Genomic DNA, 15405 nt, shown 5'->3' with positions numbered 1-15405 from the left:
CGGGGGGTGGGGGGCGAGGAGCTGGAACAGAAAGTCCCAGGAAGCTCGGTTGTGTCATCGCCGCGATTCGGCCCCTGCTCGGCCTGTTCCCGGCGGCAGCGGCGGCGGGGCCGCGGAAGGACCGGGCTGGGGGGTTACGGGCTAGGCGCTCGAGGGAGACCGCGGCTGGAGGGACCGGGACCGGGCGGGAGCGGGGGGTCGCTGGGTGCCGCCTCCGGCCCCCCGCAATGAGGAGGGCCCTACACGGAACCGGGGTAGGGCGTGCGGGTCTGGGGGAGCCCGGCGGGGGTCGGGGGGGCCGGAAGTGGGCTTTGGAGCTGGGAGGGTGTCTAGGAAGAGAGAAAGTGGGGGGCCGGAAGTGCAGGTGGGGGGTGTGAAGACGGCAAGGGTTCCCCGGAAATGGGATGGGGGGCCCGGAAACCGGGAGAGGGGAGGCTCCTGGGCCAGGGACGGCCCGGAAATGGAAACTAGGGAGCAGCTCGTGTGACAACAGTTGTGGGAAGCGAGGGTCAGAGGAGGGAGAGGCCGGAGTGACTTTAGACCGCAGTAAGGGGTTTCCTGCCGAGGGGGACGGTTGAGGGCGGGCGAGGCCGGAGACGGGGTCTGCGCTGAGCAGTTGCTTCAGCCGTGGGAAGTTGAGGCTGAGGGAGGATGACGCCGAGAGAGGATGCAGGGGGGCGTGAAAGAGGCCGAGAAACTTGGCCGAGAGGAGCAGAGCATCCTAAATAGATCAGTGTGGAAATTGGGGGGAGGGGGTCAGGACCTGTGGGAGGGAGGTGGACCAGTTGTCGCTCCAGTCGTATTAGCATTCAAAGCGAGTCAGGCGATTAATTTATTTATATGTGGATTACATAAAACCTATTATAACGTTTGTCCATTCGGTTCACCCTCCCTCTCTCCTCCATCCCCCTGCATAGTGAGTGGGTTTCTAGTTCTGAAACAAGTTAGAGGGGAGTTCAAATCACGAAGGTGGTAAAATCCCCAATCCTGTCCTTTCTTCGTGTTGCTCCTTTCCTCAGAATAAGAGAAATCTTTCATTTGCTGGAGGAAAAAAATAAAGATTTAAAAACACATGCACATCGTGGGGCGCGGGGGGGCTGGGGGTATCTTAGACATTTGAACTCCTGCTGGGGGACGGGAGGGAACTGGTTACCCCGTGTGGCGAGGAGGGAACGGAAGGGGCTGCTCCTAAACCCTTAAGACAGATTGGTTTGTTTTTGATAACGCCGTTTTACTTTGGAGGAGGTGTAGCTTAAGCTCCGTGCCTGGCGGTGGGTATGGTTCAGTTGTTTCGTTAGGTCACTGGGGGAGAGTGTCAGTGTGGGAACGTGGGGCTGTGTGGGGCGGGAGGACGTTTAATAGCGCCGTGGACCTGTTCTGAGTGGACGTCTCACTGCTCCCTTGCTGCCTCCCTTCCTCGTCGGCCTTCCCCGATCTTGCCTGGACTGCCAGCTCACCCGATCCCCGGGCTTTCCTCTGGTTTGTAGGCCCTTCCGTGGTGTGTTGAACTTTCTGTTCCTCTCCAGTCTCTTTAGCTATTTTTGGCAGTTCATTTGTTAAAGACCCGGAAAGTTGAGGCTCAGGATCTCCTCTCCAAAAGCAAAACAAAACAAAAAAATACGGGGTAGAAAGTTGAAAGAGCTATTGAGTGGGGTAAAAAACCGACGTTCGGAACAAAGGTCCTAGTTGTTAGAGAAAAAGGCAAGAGGCCTATGTATGAGGCCTGTGTGTGTCGCATTTACCCGGGGCGGGGAGCAGTTAGAGTTGAGGAGTGGTATTATCAGAGGTTTAGAGACGATAAATGGCAGAGGGTTTTATTGAGGCTTATTTTCATATTTAGAGCATGCACAGAGATCAGTATTAAGTGTGAATTTTAGAGGAGACAGTTTTCAATTGTTTTAGAAACTCCCTGCTCCACATTCAGCCGCAGCTTTTATGTCATCTTTGTGAAATTGGGGAGCTTTTATTTCATTTATTTTAAGCTTAAAGAGAGCACATTAACATGGCTGGGGGTTGTGGGCTTTGTCCACATCTGCCTTTCTGTGAATGTGCCAATATCCATAAGAATTGAAGAACTGTAATGAAGATTATCATTGTTTCCATTCGCTTCCCAGTTTTTTCAGGAGTTTGAGTGGTTTTCAAGTCTGTTCAGCTGACGTTTCCTATTTAATTTGTGTCCATGAACAGGCTTTTTGTTTTATTTTTCATTTACTTTCTAAAAGTTTTAGAACACTTTTGGCAGCTGGAGTTCCTGAGGGTGCTAAACAAATATTTTTAAGATGAATGGGATGCTAGGCCAGGGTAAAATCAGTGCTTTCACCTAGCAAAGTAAATTTGAAGTAATGTTTACTTTTCCATTCTAACTTTCAAGCTTACTGCATTTGTTATCTGGTTAAGGTTGTATGATCCTATTTTAAGGACATCATCCTAGCAAAGAAGACACATGCTGGCCTGGGAATTCATAACACTGCCAGTTAGTAGCTGTGTGACCTTGAGCTGTTCTCTGACCCTATCTGGCCTCCATTTATTTTAATCTGTAAAATGGGGGTGGGTAGTCCCTACCTTACCTACCGGCTGGTTGTGAGATCCAGTGGATATAATTAATGGCTGTGAAAAACTACGAACTGCTAAGTAAGTTTAAAACAATTGTCATTAGCTTTAGAAGATTACATTATCTATTTTGAGGTAATTACAAAAAGATAAGTTTCCTCAGTGGTGGTGGTGGGCAGTGTCTATGTAAGGTAGGTTGGAGGTATGAAGTTTATAGCACTTTATAATTTGAAGTTGCTGCTAGATTGGTAGTGGAACTTGGGCCCAGTTTTTATGTTACAGTAATTTTTTTTTTTTTTTTGCATCAGTATGCTTGTTTACCAAACATTGTTAATTCTGTGGAGAGAAACTTCAGACAGATTTTTTTGTGTTTTTATTATGGACAAAATTTATACCTGTTCTGGTTTGTGGCTCTTATGAAATTGACTTTCTAATATCAGAGACTACATTTAAGGAAAAACATTTCTGAATCTTGATCTGTTTTCTTACGGAATCTGGGGAGTTTTTTGTTTTTAATTCTTTTAAGTGGATGGGTGGGGTTCTTTTTGAGCAAATGTGATACCAATTGCTGCTTTATTTTTGCCTGTTTGCTGAGGTAATTTGATGGACTCAAATTGGAAAAGCAACATGCTTGTTGCTTTTCATCTTCATTCAGGTTCTTGCTACTGCCAGCCTGACATGCACTTTCCGCACATTTGAATCATTTTAGGTTCACTGCAACTCACAAGCACTTCCTCATAAGTTTCTACCCCATGATCTTTTCCTTTTATTTCTTTGTTATGTATATGTGCTTCATTTTGTGATTATAGTGCTAGGTTTGTTGACATGCATTGCCTTTGTTTCCCTGACTGAATTATATGCTTCCTGAGGGCAAGGATTATCTAAATGTCATTGTGTTACGCCTGAAGGTATACTCATAAACCTGATTGAGAAGAACACCCATTTTCCTTCCTACTCCAAACCAATAATGTTACCCTGGCCTTGCTGGCTATGCAGCCAGTCTTCCTGCTTGGAAGGGTTCTTGGCCCCAGCGGATTTCTCAGGGTGCTGTTTGGTGTAGGGCTCACAGTCTCTCACATCTTCCTCACTACTGTGCCATCAGAGTGCCTGGGAAGGGTGGAAGAGTAAGAATTTGGTGGATATTATATAAGACACATAATTTGTGGGTTGTTATATAATCTTGGTGCTTGTAGTTCTTAACATGTAGTGTTAGCTTTACATTTGTATATTTTCTTTTAGTGCCTGGGCATAGTTCAGACAGCTGTGCTACAGATTTCTTAAAGGCATAAACCTCTAGCAAATTGTTCTTTACAGTCTCGACCTGGTCCTGCTAGGTTACTCTGTATACAGTGTGTGCTTGCTGTTATTTATGGTAAATAATAGATAAGCATACTGATGCCGAATCAGTCTTTTGATTTTTATTTAAGTAAAACTTAACTTGGCTAATGTCCTGGATTTTTAAAAATGCAGTTCTTTATCCCAATTTACTGATAGTTTCAGGATATGGGCAAAAGAAGTTGTTTCCTAGACTGAAATAAATCTGCTTGATAGTTTTTCTCTGAGGACTTTGAGATTTTGGTTTTGGTTCTTCAGTAGTTTCATTAAACTGGATTGGCCAGAAGAAAAAGCTTCTTGGCGATTTTTCAGACTTACCGGTTTTGTCTTGAGTGTGCAGGAGCTGTTAGTAGTCAGTTTTGCAGTTATGCTTGATTTAAAAAGTCATTCTAGGGGCCTAGAGTAAAAAAGCTGCCTGTTACTCTGTTCTTTCATTAATGAACAGCACTGTTCAAGTGAATATCTGATGTGAAGGTAAAAGACTTGGGTTCCAGTTCTGGCAATGCCTTTTCTATGTTTGTGACCTTGGGCAGGTAATTTAACCTTTGTGAGCTTCAGGTGCCTAACCTGAAATATGTGGTTATGGCCACTGACCCTAGAGTTAATTGTCATATAAATGCTCGATGCTCTGCAGGAGATTAGGCTACAGAGATGGATTGGAACACAGAGCCCTTCCTCCACTGGTTCATTGCTGCATTGACCATCCCCTCATTTGTTAACACTGTTCTACCTAGAACATACTTTTATCAATATTATGTATGTAGGTATTCTACTTGAAACTATTTTGAGCATAGAATAGTATTCCTTAGTTGATTATGAATTCCTTGAAGTTAGTCATTCCTCTTTTAGTCCTAGAATCTAGCACAGTGCCTGGCCCTTAATAAAGATTCTTTAAATGTTTATGAAAGGAATAAGTCTTGTGTGAATAAGGTGATTCTGAAAGTGAAAATATTTTGTAATGGTTTAATGTAATGTCCTATTTGATTTGTTTCGATACACATTTTGGATCACTATTAATGCTAACAAGATTTTGGGAGTTTTCTTCTTAATCTGTTGGTATATATTTTAGAGACTGCAAGTTACTTTGAATCATACATATTGAAAAAAATTAGGGCAAGCCGTTTCATATTCTTTAATTGTCCATTATTTGCATGTACTAGTTGATCACTTAAATGCTTCATTGAGGCCCTAAGTATGTTTTGAGACAGTGTGCATGTTTGTTAAGTATAAAATTGAGTTTTTAAAAAAATATACATTTATTTATTTATTTTTGGCTGCGTCTTGTCCCCGCCGCTGCACGCGGGCTCCCACCAGCCGCGGAGAGCGGGGGCCACTCCTCATTGCGGTGGCTGTTCTTGTGGAGCACGGGCTCTAGGAGCACAGGCCCAGCAGCTGTGGCGCATGGGCCCAGCCGCTCCGTGGCACGTGGGATCCTCCCCAACCAGGGCCTGAACCCGCATCCCCCGCACTGGCAGGAGGACTCCCAACCACTGCGCCACCAGGGAAGTCCCCAAATTGAGTTTTATACATCATTTTAGCTTACTCTGTTTCTTTTTAGAAAGGGTGTATTTCTATAAATATAATGTTATTACCCCTACATGGATTCCTGAATGCTATTTATAAGCTGAAGTGTCTATCAACAAGCCTTCAAGACTTCAAGTTACAGCATTTCAATGTGTATCTTAATCTACTTGTTGGCTGTCATAACCAGTGAGTTCCACCCTGACTTCACAACTCCTACTCATTCCACCCATGGGCAGCATTCTGAATAAATAGATGTACCTTGTGCTGTCGTCTTAAGGTCACATTAACTCATTTTGAAGTCCTTGTACTGGTAAACATGTGTGATGCCCTGGAAACCCAAAGTGAGTTTGTACAGATAGCCTATTTGAAATTCCCTGTTGAGTTGTAATTTAAGCTGCTTTGTGTCCTTAGAGAGTAGGTTCATGGAGATCATATGGAGGGCCTCCCCCAGCCCCCTTTTTAAAAAAAAATTTGTAAAACCCAAGTGCTTGTAGTTGCCTTGTAAACAGCAAATGTGTGAAAATTCTGTAACTTCTATGGCCCCAGTATTTTGTAATCCTGTTTTGCGCTCTGGGCTGCATGCAGTCAGATTGGGCTGTTTGTTCCTCTCTGAACACACCCAGGAACTTCATTCTTGCCTTGGCTTTGTCTGTCTACTTGGATTGTCACCCCTCCCCCATCTTGTACCTTTTGTAGCTACGTGTACACCCTTAACTTTTTTTTTGAATTTTATTTTATTTATTTATACAGCAGGTTCTTATTAGTTACCCGTTTTATACATATTAGTGTATATATGTCAATCCCCAAAACCCTTAACTTTCTTTCAGTAGCTCCTGTGAGATTTTCAGTCTTCACTCTCTTCTCCCCTTCTCCCTTCCACAACATTTTATTTGTTCCAGTTATGGCTTTCACAGTCTGTCTTATTAGTTGTTTACATCTTTTTTATGGTATCTTTGGCTTCTTGGGGGTAGAGGTCCCATTCTTCTCTCCTCACAGAGGCTGGCACAAGGCTCCAACATAATGTGTTGTACATGGTAGGTAGCAGTGGTAGAGTTCATTTTGGTGACACATTGAGAAACTATATTGTGAAATAATAGTAAAGTATTGACGCAGTTTACCCTGAACTTGCTTACTTTATTTTATTTTTTGGCAGCTTGCAGGATCTTAGTTCCCCGACCAGGGATTTAACCCTGGGCCCTCAGCAGTGAAAGTGCAGAGTCCTAACCACTGGACCGCCAGGGAATTCCCTCAACTTGCTTATTTTAGTTTTTCAGGGCTTGGTAGCTAAGTGTAGGATCCTAGAATATAAAATTTTCAGAATTAGGCTCATTAAAATCAGGTACTTAAGGGATTGTTAAGGCACTAGACGGTTTTAGTGACTTGGTTACCCCAGGTTTAGCATTTGGGGATTATGTTCATTAGTAGATGAAAGTTTGTTTATCATTGCAAGTTTTTATCGAGTGCTTACTGTGCACCACAGGACTGTGCTGGGACGAATACAAAAAGGACTTAGTTTTTGTCCTTTGAGTTTCGTTATGTTTCGTTTAGTTGATAATCACTTTTATTCTTTTTTTTTTTTGCACTGTTGTGGCCTCTCCCGTTGCGGAGCACAGGCTCCGGACGCGCAGGCTCAACGGCCATGGCTCACAGGCCCAGCCGCTCCACGGCATGTGGGATCTTCCCGGACCGGGGCACGAACCCGTGTCCCCTGCATCGGCAGGCGGGCTCCCAACCACTGCGCCACCAGGGAAGCCCCTACTTTTATTCTTAAACTGACTTGCTAACTTTGTATAATTAGCTTAGAGAAGTATTCTGTAAATATTCTAAATGCAAGTTTTCTGCATTTAGAAAACCTGATATGAGAGTCTAATTTAAGAAACAGATGAATTAGGGCATGCTTTTTTGGCTGTACTGAATAAATTGTTGGAAGTGCCTTCATTATACACATATTTCATCAGTAACGAATGCATGTGCATTTCTGGTTCCATATAAGGTTTACCCTCTCGGAGAGTGCTGAGGAGAAATAAGAGACTTATAAAATGAGATCTCTTATTTCAAAATGTACTAGTATTGCAGATAAATTCAAATTATGTCAAAAGAATATAACATTGTGCATATTTGTTATTAAGTACAAAGTTGAGTTTTATACAGTGAGTACTCAGAAGTTTAGAGAGAGACTGAAGTTATTGAGGAAGACTTCATGGAGAGAGGAGGGGTTTGAGCTGGCCCTGAGTGTTCGGATAGGTGTAGAAAGGACCGGGAGCTTAAAGGAGTAGTTGTGGCGAGGGTCTAATGGCCCTCTGGAGTAGAGGGTCCACATTTATGAAATAACAGGAAATTTGGGCTGAGATTATTGAGGTTCTTAAATGGGAGATTAAGAAATTCGATTTAAATAGGTGTGTTGAAGTTACGGTAGATACATGAATAGGCAGTGACAACATGAGAAGATATTTAATTTGTAAATGAACTGAAAAGAAAACTAAACGTGCTTTTAGATCTTATTTATCTTTTTATGAAATTGCTTCCCTTTCTAGGACTGCATATAGGGGTGTTTGGGGGCAATAAAAGCAGTGGAGGTCAAACTAACTTCTTGTTCAGTTGCCTGCTTAATAGTTTAAGAAGTTTTGTTCTGTAGGCAGAGCTGGTCAGGCGTCTAAGTGACTCCTGCTGCCCCCTGCTCCGCCGCAGAATTCTTCCCCTAGTGGAAGCTGGCAGTCATTTTCCCTTAGCTCATTCAACTGTTGTTTATTCAGAGATTTAAAAAAGTCAGTACTGTTTAAGAATTAATACATGTTTTTTGTGAGTTACTCAGTTATTTGTCAAGTCTTATTTATAGGAAAACCTTTTGCTTAGTATCTAATGCACTAAAAAAATGTTTAAAACAAAAGCAAATTGTGGTTTAAGTTTTTATGTATTTTTTTAAAGGTGCAAATTAATATTAATCAAGTTAAATATTTTAATAAAATATTTGCCTCGCACTCTGGTTGATGTCACAGTAGACTGTTTGTTACCCCTTTTACTTTTACAAAAGTATGTACAACAGGATTTCAAACATGGGAAATCAGGTTACATGTGGCTGAAGGGAAAATAAAGCAAAAGAGAATATTTTATTTGGGGGTCTGGTAGCCATAATATTTAGCTTTCTTTAGCAGCTTTTGTTTCTAGTATGTTCTTGTAGACTGCTGTCTGTAGTTTGAATTAACTTGATTTTTCCTTATGTGGGGATAGCAGAGATGCTAGCTGTTACTGCAAGTTTATGACGTAAAATAGTATGTTAAAGCTGTATGGTACAAAATTTGTGGGGTTTTGTGGACTTCAGAATAAAAACATTTGTGAAGTCTCTGTATTTTACTGTTGCAACAGGCAGTAGTGCTTATTTTTCTGCAAGACAGTCATGCAGCTTCCTAGTTTTTTCCTTTATCAAGCATGTATTTCCATTTCTTCTGCCCACCTAGGGAAAGTGGGTGGGTTAGTCTCCAGAGGAAATTAGACCTGATCTCTGCCCTTCCATCACAGATCAAAAAGTATTTGGGCCCTTCTCCCAGTAGATGGCAAGAATTAGGCTCATTTTTTGAGAAGATTCAGTAGTTCTTAACTTCATGATCAGACCTGTTTGCTAATTATTTCTCAACTGTCATTAGGAATTTTAGTATTGATTTTCACATTTTGGCCTCAGAATACTTTTGTCAGAAAACTAGACTTTTGGGCTTCCCTGGTGGCGCAGTGGTTGAGAGTCCGCCTGCCGATGCAGGGGACACGGTTCATGCCCCGGTCCGGGAGGATCCCACATGCCGCGGAGCAGCTGGGCCCGTGAGCCATGGCCGCTGAGCCTGCGCGTCCGGAGCCTGTGCTCCGCCACGGGAGAGGCCACAGCAGTGAGAGGCCTGCGTATCGCAAAAAAAGAAAAAAAAAAAAAAAAGAAGACTTTTAATTGCAGAGTTCATCTCTTTACCCTGCCTTTTGACAAGTTTTGCCCTTCCAGTTACTGCTATGAGGTAAGACTTGGGGAATTTCAGCCTTTGGTGTGGCACTGTAAGATAATCCGCTTCTGCCTCTTCTAACCAGCTAGTATTTCTTTTCAGCTGCCTGGATATTAGGCCATGCCATTTTTTTCCCAGGTATCTTTCTTTCTCATTACACTAACTTCTGAGAGGAATCACTGAAGAGATAACAGACCATCATTTGGGATCTTCGTTGTAGCACCTGTTCTAGGTGGTATTCAATTTATATTTCTTGCATCAGCTGAGGTTTTGGTAAACTTAATGTTTGCTGGAATAGCAGCTTTTCTATCTCTTCTGTGGGCTGGGCCTTCTGCTTCACTCATGTGTTTACTTATATGCAGCATATTAATGCTTTGGGTTTTGTTACTAAAATTAAGAGGATTCATAGTTGTGCAGTTAACGAGTTTACTATATTTAGAGAAACTTAGAACTTTTTCAGGATACTTGCTGAGTTTACGTGAACATATAATGCTAAATAGTAAAGGATTTGGGAAGTTTCCATATTACTTAAGAGAGTTTTAAAATTAGGAATGGCTTAATCCATAGTTCTTTTAAGGTATGTGAAGCCGAGGACTTAGTAAAACTATAATTCTAAAAAATTCTGCAATTATTTCTGTTTTAAGGGCTGGTATTAGCATCATGGTACAAGGGAAGAAATTATATTGGTTTCAGCAACTGCTGCATTGATTTTTAAAGGTGTTTCTTGAATAAGCAATACTCTCAAATCTAGAAAAACAACCATTTAAGACATCTCTGTTCTCAGTGAAGTTAGTCTGAAGTTAGCAGTGGAGGTGGAATGAATATATATGAATAATAAGCAGTGGTATGTATTATTATAAGTAGTTTTGAACACTTAATTATTTCAAGTCCTAGGTTAAGGTGCGGGATGATGAAGATATACAGATGTGATCCTTGACCTTGAGTTTATAGTCTCATTAGGAGGGGGTGGTAAACTTGGGGACAAAATTAACCATAAAAACTCTTAAGCTGAATTCTGAGACATAAGTCAGATGCCTCATCAGGTGACTAGCTGTTTGGAATAGAGAATATGGTAAAAATATTACCAAGATATTTCTCAGAATAGTCGTGTTATCTGCATCCATGTGTACTTGCCCACATAGAATTCTGAATTCAGTTCCTCGTTTCGTTACCCTTGTGATGTGACTTTTGCTGTAAGTATGTTTAATATAGTCAGTAGTGATGTAAATCAGTCCAGTGGTATGGGAGATTAATGGCATAATAATAGTAAGGAAAGACTTCATGAATAAAAGCTACAGCAACTAACCTCTATTGAATTCTTTCCTGGTACAATGGTATTTTACATGGGTTAACAGAGTCTCCGGGGGTGGGGTGGGGTGGAGATGGATAGGTGAATGGGTGAACTGAAGAGTTGGACATTCTAGACAAGGGGTGTAATGAGTCTGTATCAGAAGAGGATATAAATTTTCAGAAGTGGCAGAGGAGAGTTAACTGTGCTAAGTAAATATATTCTGCATTCTGTGTTTATTTTAATGACTTCTTTGTCCCATATCTTTACATAAGGAAGATAGCCATATTCTTCCTATGCTTTGAGTATCCCTGGGTTATAATCCCAACTGGAATAACAGCAAAAATATAAATATAATAGAAAATAAGATGGAAGTGTGATTCAATATCTGTGTATACATTTACATGAAAATTTCTCCTTAAAGTTGGCATTTTTATCATGTAATTTTAATCAGTTTTCATAGAAAATTCTGCTTTTCCATGGCTACGCATGTTTATATATTTTGAAGGAAGTGTCATTTAGAAAGAATACGGGCTTTGAGGCTAGACACTGCTTAAACAAGGTCCCCATATGCCAGCTGTGTGATCTTGGGCAAGTCATTTAAACTCTCTGAGGCTTAGTTTACTTGGGTATAAAATGGGTTGCTGTTAGGATCTTACATAAATAGTATATACTTGATAAATAGTAGCTGCTGCTATTTTTATTTATAGTGATAAAAAATGTATGTTAATTTTACTCTTTAGGGGAGGGTTTACGCAATATCATCTTTCAGACTGGGTCAGACGTTTTTTGCAGGGCGCCAGATGGTGAATGTTTTTGACCTTGCAAGTCAGCTCTTGTAGGGTGAAAGCAGCCGTTGACCCTGATCTTCTGAAACTTTACAAAGTGAAGTGGTTGGCCGGATTGGTCCTGTGGGCTGTAATTTGCCGGCCTCTGTTCCAGAATATTACTTGCCACTGTTTACTTTGTTCGTAGGAATTTAAAACGCTATCTGTATGTTTCAAAGATAACATGATAATGTCTAAGTGATAAAGGAGTTTAGGGTAAGTGGTTGAGAGCAAAGATTGGGGTTCAGGACTTCCCTGGTGGCGCAGTGGTTAAAAATCTGCCTGCCAATGCAGGGGACACGAGTTCGAGCCCTGGTTCAGAAAGATTCCACATGCCTCAGAGCTACTGAGCCCATGCGCCACAACTACTGAGCCTGTGCTCTAGAACCCACGAGCCACAACTGTTGAGCCCGCGTTCCACAACTCCTGAAGCCCGCGCGCCTAGAGCCCGTGCTCCTCAACAAGAGAAGCCACTGCAATGAGAAGCCTGCGCACTGCAACGAAGAGTAGCCCCTGCTCACCTCAACTAGAGAAAGCCCGCGTGCAGCAACCAAGACCCAATTAGCCAAAATAAATAAATTTATTTAAAAAAGGAAAAGATTGGGATTCAACTTAAATTTTGCCTCCAATGCTATTAGCAGTGTGACCTGCAGTAAATCACTTCATTTTGTCTTCAGTAAAATGGGAATGTCTTCACCTGTAAAATGGGAATAATAATAATAGGTTTGTTGTGAGGATTAAATTATTTAATACGTAAAACTTTTAGAACAGCGCCTGGTACAGGATAAGTGCTCAGTGTGTTAACTGTTGTTAGCAACCATTCTGTTTGAGCGGAAGCATTTTCATTTTCCTTTCCTTTATTGATAGCCTATCTAAAACAACAGGTTTGAGAAGAGAAGATGGATTTCTTTGAATCATCTGGAAATTACTTGAGTGACAGAGTTTTAGGCTTTGAAGGAGGAGATCAGTTGAGAGTGTTGGTAGACTCTGCAACAAGATGGACTTGGGTTCTTGTTTCCTAGTTTGACCTTGGGCAAGTTGCTTAATGTGTAAATTATAGAAAATACATAATTTACAGGATTCCTTTGAGTTTTTTAAAATATTTATTTATTTATTTTTGGCTGCATCACGTCTTCGTTGTGGCACACGGGATCTTTTCATTGCGGTGCACAGGCTCAGTAGTTGCGGCATGTGGGCTCTTTAGTTGTGGCATGCAGGCTTAGTTGCCTCACGGCATGTGGGACCTTAGTTCCCCCACCAGGGATTGAACCCACGTCCCCTGCATTGGAAGGTGGATTCTTAACCACTGGACCACCAGGGAAGTCCCTTCTTTGAGTTGTTAATGAAAGTGAAGTATTAAGCACACTGCCTAGTTCACAGTTAAGTAGCGATGTTACTTTTTTTGATTAGAATATTGGCTCCTAGGAGGAATTTAATAGCTTTTATTCTAATGTTTCTTTTAAATGATGACTTTTTTTCACAGTTGTATTAATGTATAAAGTTGACAGTGTGAATTTATTATTTTTAAGATGTTATAATTTTGGTGTTGAGTACATTTAATAGTTAAGATGAAACTTTAAAGGTTGAAGGAAAAATATCCCTGACCTGGTATTACATTAAGTGTTTTGAAAAGCTTTTTGGGGGGCAGTTTCTTCTTTTGATCTAGGTTCACAGGTTTATAAAAATGTTGTAAAAGTAGTGTAAGGAGTATCCCATATTCCCTTTACCCACTCTCAAGTTCAAGGTTTTATTGTTGTTGTTGTTAGAAGATAAATTTGTTTTCAAACTTTTTAATCAAAAACTTTTTTTTTTTTTTAAAGAAATAGATGTGGTAAAATCTACTGAAAAAAGGTCAGTGTGGTGAACACTTTTTTTTTTTCATGTGGCTCTTTACCAGTGGTTATTCACTTTTCATAGCGCTGTGAATGCACTGGAATGTCTTGGTCCTGACTCTTGGCCGTCATTGGTGAACATTATTACACGGAGTCTTAAGGTCCTCATTGGCAGTTGGACATTCCTAAATACCCTGCTTTTTAAGGGACTTACTTGCTTTGTTCAATGAGTGCCGCCCCGCTTCCCCATCCTTACTAGTAGGTGGGCTTGGATATGTTTAGACCCTACTCCCTCTAGCTTTATAGTGTTGAGTTGCAAAACTACTTGCTAGAATTGTGTATTAAGTGGGTAAGTTGAGAGTGAGGGCTTGTGTCACATGGTTTTAAGAGTGATAATTCTTGTAGCTCAAAAGTATTTCAGTACTTTTCTTTTTAGTTGAGGGGATCAGTAAGGCCTTTTTAAAGTAGATACTTTAAACCTCTGGCTTCTGATAATAGTAAAAAAAAAAAAAAAAAAAAAAGTACCTTTATCTGAAGTAGGTAAGGGCCTGTTGTATACCAGGCAGACATATGCAAAACCTTTTGCCCTTAACTTTCTCGTCATATCTTCTCTTCCTAAATGCCTAAAATTACTAATTTTAATCCTAAATTTCCTGAATTCCTAATTGTCTTTCCTTTTGCCTACCATTCCTTAGTAATGGCTCCTACTGTCTGTACTTGCCTGCTTGAAGAGTCTTAAGTAAGAGGACTTAAATATTTTAAAAAATAAACTTCTAAGTTTACAATAGTTTCAAATTTACAGAAAAGTTGCAAAGATGGTTACCCTATACTCCTCACCCAGTTTTTTTAAGATCTTCCGTTACTGTGATATATTTGACTCAACTAATGAGCCAATACTGATACGTTATTACTACTTACACTTTATTTGGACTATCTTAGTTTTCTTTTTTTATAAATTTATTTATTCATTTATTTAATTTTTGGCTGCGTTAGGTCTTCGCTGCTGCACGCGGGTTCTCTCTAGTTGATGAGAGCGGGGGCTACTCTTTGTTGCGGTGTGCAGGCTTCTCATTGTGGTGGCTTCTCTTGTTGGGAGCACGGGCTCTAGGCGCGTGGGCTTCGGTAGTTGTGGCTGGCGGGCTCTAGAGCGCAGGCTTAGTAGTTGTGGCGCCCGGGCTTAGTTGCTCCGAGGCATGTGGGATCTTCCCAGACCAGGGCTCGAACCCGTGTCCCCTGCATTGGCAGGTGGATTCTTAACCACTGCACCACCAGGGAAGCCCTGGACTTCCTTAGTTTTTACCTAACTTCTTTCTGTTCTAGGATCCCATCCAGGGTGCCGCATTACATTACATTTAGTGAGCAACTTTTAAAAACTCAGAATTTTTGAGGCATGTGTTTCTCATTATAAAGTACAAAGTGATAGTTAAAATCTGAATAAAGAAAAATATAAGAAAATTAAGCACCATACATAATCTTACCGTCTTATATAAACATTTTTGTATTTTCTTCTAGCTTTTGTTTTAATAAAAATGGGTCCATATTGTATGTTTCCCCTGTGCTATTATGATGAACATTTTCCTATTTCATTATGAGTTCTTCATTAGTTTGCTTTGTATTTATTTGACTTAACCATAATTTATCCAGTCTTCTAGTCCTTTGTTAGATTTTTAAAAAACTGTTACAAGGAATAGTTTTGTACCTAAAGTCAATTTTTTAAATGAGATGTCTTCCTCCCTTGTGTTTTGTATTAACTTGGGAAATATTCTCGTATGTATGTGAGATGTGTGTGTGCTGGGGCAGTCCGTGGGAAGAGTTGGAAGGCTCCTCATGACTTTCAGGGTCCTGCGTGGGCTGGCTCTTGCCCACCTCTTTGAAGTCATCTCCTACTTCTTTCACCTTTTACTGGCTTTTCTTGTTGGCCTGCAATGCTCTTCTAGATCTTACCTGGCTGTTTGTTGCCTCATGCATGAGGTCTTGGCTCAGATGTTACCCCTCAAAGAGACCTTACTTGGTCACCCTATCCATAGTAATTCATTTATCGGATAGGAACATTTCACCTGCAAGTACTA

The 15405-nt window shown here is 41.0% G+C and overlaps 1 protein-coding gene across 16 annotated transcripts in view; it reads left to right on the top strand.

The window, feature by feature from the left end:
• Positions 1-15405, top strand: part of TRIP12 (thyroid hormone receptor interactor 12) — a 145834-nt gene that overhangs the window by 1523 nt on the left and 128906 nt on the right. The window lies entirely within an intron of this gene.

This window comes from Physeter macrocephalus, chromosome 2, assembly GCF_002837175.3.
Source record: "Physeter macrocephalus isolate SW-GA chromosome 2, ASM283717v5, whole genome shotgun sequence".
NCBI lineage: Eukaryota > Metazoa > Chordata > Mammalia > Artiodactyla > Physeteridae > Physeter > Physeter macrocephalus.
The sequence above is the reverse complement of the archived record's forward strand: the minus strand, read 5'-3'. Positions and strand labels throughout refer to the sequence as shown.